General features: G+C 39.7%; 1 non-coding gene across 1 annotated transcript; it reads left to right on the top strand.

Moving 5' to 3' along the window:
- Positions 1-4,585: 4,585 nt before the first annotated feature.
- On the top strand, positions 4,586-4,657 carry TRNAC-GCA (transfer RNA cysteine (anticodon GCA)). Its single transcript has one exon. It is a non-coding gene; the product is annotated as a tRNA-Cys (tRNA).
- Positions 4,658-6,313: the final 1,656 nt, after the last annotated feature.

Here is a 6,313-nt window from a genome sequence, read left to right as displayed (position 1 = left end):
AATATAACACCACTAATGTGTATTTCAATTGACTTTCCTTTCCTGGCAACAGTGCTAGAGTGACTCTTAGGAAATGACAAGCAGAAGAATAAAAATAAGGATGAGAGAGGAGAAAATAATTAAAATTTCCTCCGAAAAACATGACAAAAGACTATCCTTTGGTAAGTTTAAACAAGCTAAAATAATTTATATAAAATTATACTCATTAAAATATACATTTATAGTCAATAATGATGCTTAAATAGAGATAGTTCCTATATAGTGTTTTCATTCATTAGGATTGTTTTCACTGAGGGGAAATAAATATTCAACCTTTTCTTGTTCATGTTCATTTATGGCAATAGCCTGTTAAGTCACTTCAGTTGTGTGCAACTCTATGTGACCCTATAGACTGTATCCTGCCAGACTCTTCTGTCCATGGGATTGGGTTGCAATTTCCTTCTCCAGGGATCTTCCTAACCCAGGGATTGAACATGTAGTTTTTAGGTTTCCTGCATTGGCAGTCAGGCTCTTACCACTAGCAACACCTGGGAAGCTTGATGATTTCATTACTGAATATCACAAACATCAGTTTTAAATCGTATCAGTGTATATATTTATATGTACATGTGGTAATTATGTACAAGATACATCTGCAAAAGTGCTGCAATCAATATGCCAGCAAATTTGGAAAACTCAGAAGTGGCCACAGGACTGGAAAAGGTCAGTTTTCATTCCAATCCCAAAGAAAGGCAATGCCAAAGAATGCTCAAACTACCACACGATTGCAGTCATCTCACACACTAGTAAAGTAATGCTCAAAATTTTCCAAGCCAGGCATACGTCAAGGCTGTATATTGTCACCCTGCTTATTTAACTTCTATGCAGGGTACATAATGAAAAACTCTGGGCTGGAAGAAGCACAAGCTGGAATCAAGATTGCCAGGAGAAATATCAGTAACCTCAGATATGCAGATGACGCCACCCTTATGGCAGAAAGTGAAGAGGAGTTAAAAAGCCTCGAAAGAGGAGAGTGAAAGAGTTGGCTTAAAACTCAACATTCAGAAAACTAAGATCATGGCATGTGGTCCCATCACTTCATTGGAAATAGATGGGGAAAGAGTGGAAACAGTGTTAGACTTTAATTTTTTGGACTCCAAAATCACTGCAGATGGTGATTGCAGCCATGAAATTAAAAGATGCTTACTCCTTGGAAGGAAAGTTATGACCAACCTAAATAGCATATTGAAAAGCAGAGACATTAGTTTGCCAACAAAGGTCCGTCTAGTCAAGGCTAAGGTTTTCCCAGTGGTAATGTGTGAATGTGAAAGTTAGACTGTGAAGAAAGCTGAGTGCCAAAGAATTGATGCTTTTGAACTGTGGTGTTGGAGAAGACTCTTGAGAGTCCCTTGGACTGCAAGGAGATCCAACCAGTCCATTCTAAAGGAGATCAGTCCTGGGTGTTCATTGGAAGGACTGATGCTAAATACTTTGGCCACCTCATGCTAAGAGTTGACTCATTGGAAAAGACTTTGATGCTGTGAGGGATTGGGGGCAGGAGGAGAAGGGGATGACAGAGGATGAGATGGCTGGATGGCATCACCGACTCGATGGACACGAGTTTGAGTGAACTCCTGGAGTTGGTGATGGACAGGGAGGTCTGGCGTGCTGCGATTCATGGGGTTGCAAAGAGTTGGACATGACTGAGTGACTGAATTGAACTGAACTGAATATGCTTTCCACTTAAATATATATATAATTCAGAGACTGTAATTTAGAAAAAAATAAAATATGTTCAATTGTACTTATTTTAGCTTTCCATTTTACTGGTAATTTAGTTTAGATTTATATGTTCAGTGCCTCTGTGTAAACATAAAGATGTTTTAAGCTATTTTTTTGTCCTTTTTTTTATTTTAAAGAAAAACAATTCAGAATCTTTACAGTAGTGAAGACTATATTATTTGAAATTTGGAGTTTTTCTCCGTTCCTTTTGGTGCTTCTGTTTTTACTCATTCTTACAGGCAACTGTCTATCCCAGCCCTACCATTTACTAGCTGAGTGATTTTTGACAAATTGTCCTGTGTTCCAAAATGCCCTTATCTATAAAATAGGCTTTATTTATTTATTTATTTTTATGTATATTCTTTATTTATTTATTTATTTTAAATTTTATTTTTACTTTATTTTACTTTACAATACTGTATTGGTTTTGCCATACATTGACATGAATCCACCACAGGTGTATACGAGCTCCCAATCCTGAATCCCCCTCTCACCCCATATCATCTCTCTGGATCATCCCCATGCACCAGCCCCAAGCATCCTGTATCTTGTATCAAACAAAGACTGGCGCTTCGTTTCTTACATGATAGTATACATGTTTCAGTGCCATTTCCCAAATCATCCCACCCTCCCCTCTCCCTCTCCCTCACAGTCCAAAAGTGCGTTCTTATACATCTGTGTCTCTTTTGCTGTCTTGCATACAGTCATCATTACCATCTTTCTAAATTCCATATATATGTGTCAGTATACTGTATTGGTGTTTTTCTTTCTGGCTTACATCACTCTGTATAATCAGCTCCAGTTACATCCATCTCATTAGAACTGATTCAAATTTATTCTTTTTAATGGCTGAGTAATACTCCATTGTGTATATGTACCACGGCTTTCTTATCCATTCATCTGCTGATGGACATCTAGGTTGTTTCCATGTCCTGGCTATTATAAACAGTGCTGCAATGAACATTGGGGTACACATGTCTCTTTCAATTCTGGTTTCCTTGGTGTGTATGCCCAGCAGTGGGATTGCTGGGTCATAAGGCAGTTCTATTTGCACTATCTCCATAGTGGCTGTACTAGTTTGCATTCCCACCAACAGTGTAAGAGGGTTCCCTTTTCTCCACACTCTCTCCAGTATTTATTGCTTGTAGACTTTTGGATCACAGCCATTCTGACTGGTGTGAAGTGGTACCTCATTGTGGTCCTCATGCAGATGACATGATCCTCGACATAGAAAACCCTAAAGACTCCACCAGAAAATTACTAGAGCTAATCAATGAATATAGCAAAGTTGCAGGATATAAAATCAACACTCAGAAATCCCTTGCATTCCTATACACTAATAATGAGAAAGTAGAAAAAGAAATTAAGGAAACAATTCCATTCACCATTGCAATGAAAAGAATAAAATACTTAGGAATATACCTACCTAAAGAAACTAAAGACCTATATATCAAAAACTATAAAACACTGATGAAAGAAATCAAAGAGGACACTAATAGATGGAGAAATATACCATGTTCATGGATTGAAAGAATCAATATAGTGAAAACGAGTATACTACCCAAAGCAATCTACAGATTCAATGCAATCCCTATCAAGCTACCAGCGGTATTTTTCACAGAACTAGAACAAACAATTTCAAGATTTGTATGGAAATACAAAAAACCTCAAATAGCCAAAGCAATCTTGAGAAAGAAGAATGGAACTGGGTGAATCAACCTGCCTGACTTCAGGCTCTAACACAAAGCCACAGTCATCAGGACAGTATGGTACTGGCACAAAGACAGAAATATAGATCAATGGAACAAAATAGAAAGCCCAGAGATAAATCCACACATCTATGGACATCTTATCTTCGACAAAGGAGGCAAGAATATACAATGGAGTAAAGACAATCTCTTTAACAAGTGGTGCTGGGAAAACTGGTCAACCACTTGTAAAAGAATGAAACTAGATCACTTTCTAACACCACACACAAAAATAAACTCAAAATGGATTAAAGATCTAAACGTAAGACCAGAAACTATAAAACTCCTAGAGGAGAACATAGGCAAAACACTCTCTGACATAAATCACAGCAGGATCCTCTATGATCCACCTCCCAGAATGCTGGAAATAAAAGCAAAAATAAACAAATGGGATCTAATTAAAATTAAAAGCTTCTGCACAACAAAGGGAACCATAAGTAAGGTGAAAAGACTGCCTTCTGAATTGGAGAAAACAATAGTAAATGAAGCAACTGACAAACAACTAATCTCAAAAATATAAAATAGGGTTTATAATAACAGTGTTCATCTCATAGAGTTGTTTTGATGATTAAGTTTGTCAATACATTTTTTTCTTCATCTTAGCTAAGAAGAGTACTTGGCATAAAGTGGAAATTCAATTATCATTACATTGAAAGGAAAGAAGAAAGGTTAATTTCCGGGGGGGGTGGGGTGGGGGGGAAGCTTTATTTTTTTCTATTCCTGGCCTATCTTAATTTGCTATATAAGAGTGGTTCTTTTCTACTCGCGCAAGTCTCATGACTTTTCTGGTCACTCTAGCATAGTTCAAACAATTCTCCGGCAAATCACAGAATCTTGTTTCAAGAACTAAAATGTTTATAAATGCTTCAAAGTTAAAGCCTCTCTTTCCCTGCAGTTTGAATGGCTTCAGGCTCAATGTCCGTTGTGGATAAAGTAACTTTATCACCCTCTTTCATGTTTCCCGAGCTTTGTAGTCTTTCTCCTTCCTTCTGGCTCACTGGCCCAGTTTCTGATCCTTTTCAGAATCGGTGCTTGAGATTATGGAGTGTAAATGGGGAGAACCAATATGCAGAACTTCCCTGGTGGCTCAGACGGTAAAGCGTCTGTCTGCAATGCAGAAGACCCAGGTTCGATCCCTGGGTTGGGAATATCTCCTGGAGAAGGAAATGGCAGCCCACTCCAGTATTCTTGCCTGGAAAATCCCATGGACGGCAGAGCCTGGTAGGCTACTATCCATGGGGTCGCAAAGAGTCAGACACAACTGAGCAACTTCACTTTCACTTAATATGCAGAAAAAGTCTTAACAGATTGCTTCTAATGTGACCTGGTATTGGAGCTTTCCCCTTCACAGATCACTGCCTTGTCATGGTGAAGGGGCTTGCATAATTCACTGAAGCTATGAGCTGTGCTGTGTAGGGCCACCCAAGATGGGTGGGTCATAGCAGAGAGTTCTGACAAAATGTGATCCACTGGAGGAGGGAATGGCAATCCACTCCAATATACTTGCCATGAGAATTTCATGAACTTGTTAAAAGGACAAAAAAATATGACACCAAAAGATGAGTCCCCCAGGTCAGAAGGTGTCTGATATGCTACTAGGGAAAAGTAGGGAAGAACTACTAATGGCCCAAGAAAGAATGATGGCACTGGGCCAAAGAGGAAACACTGCTCATTTAAGATCCCCTGGAGAAGGGAAAGGCTACCCACTTCAGTATTCTGGCCTGGAGAATTCCATGGATGTATAGTCCATGGGGTTGCAAAGAGTTGGACATGACTGAGGCACTTTCACTTTCACTGGTGATGATAGTAAAATCCAATGCTGTAAAGAACAATATTGCATAGGAACCTAGAACGTTAGGTCCATAAATCAAGATAAATTGGATGTGGCGGGAGATGGTAAGAATAAACATCAACATCTTCCCATTGGTTGCCTATGGTTGTGAGAACTGGACTGTAAAAAAGGTGGAGCACCAAAGAATTGATGCCTTTGGTCTGTGGTGCTAGAAAAGACTCCTAAGAGTCCCTTGGACAGCAAGGAGATCAAACCAGTCAATTTAAAGATAGGTAAACCCTGAATTCTCGTTAGAGGGACTGATGCTGAAGCTGAAGCTACCAAAATTTGGCCACCTGATGCGAACAACTAACTCATTGGAAAAGTCCCTGATGGTGGGAAAGATTGAGGGAAGAAGGAGAAGAGGGAGTCAGAGGATGAGATGGCTGGATGACATCACTGATGCAATGGACATGAACTTGGGCAAGCTTCGGGAGATGGTGAGGGACAGGGAGGCCTGGCATGCTGCAGTCCATGGGATCACGAAGAGTCTGACACGGCTGGGAGACTGAATAGCAACAAAAATTGGAACTTTATAGGCATATTGATGCTCAAAACTGACTTGTTTTGGGGACTTCCCTGGTGGTCCAATTCCTGGTCAGGGAAGTAGATCCCACATGCCACAACTAAAGATCCCACATGCTGCAACTAAGACCCAGTAAAGCCAAAAAAACAGCTGACTTGTTTTCTTGGCAAGCATTTTTAACTGTTTACAGGCTGAGGCACTGAAAGCTTCACCATCTTGGATGTGGAAATCTACTTTAAACCTCTCTTGACCTCCCAGCCCTCCTTAGACCCAGGAATTTGCTAAAGTCCCCTTCACTTTGCCAGGCCTGAACCATTTAAGTGGTCTTTTAAGATAACTAAAGCTGGGTGACCATCCTGTTTATCCTGAAAATTCGTCATCTTTGAGTGGCCAAACAGTAGCAGGAGTCTACTGTTAGGGCATTATTACAATCTGCCCCCATCTTTT

Source organism: Budorcas taxicolor, chromosome 7 (assembly GCF_023091745.1).
Source record: "Budorcas taxicolor isolate Tak-1 chromosome 7, Takin1.1, whole genome shotgun sequence".
In the NCBI taxonomy this organism is placed as follows: domain Eukaryota; kingdom Metazoa; phylum Chordata; class Mammalia; order Artiodactyla; family Bovidae; genus Budorcas; species Budorcas taxicolor.
The sequence above is the reverse complement of the archived record's forward strand: the minus strand, read 5'-3'. Positions and strand labels throughout refer to the sequence as shown.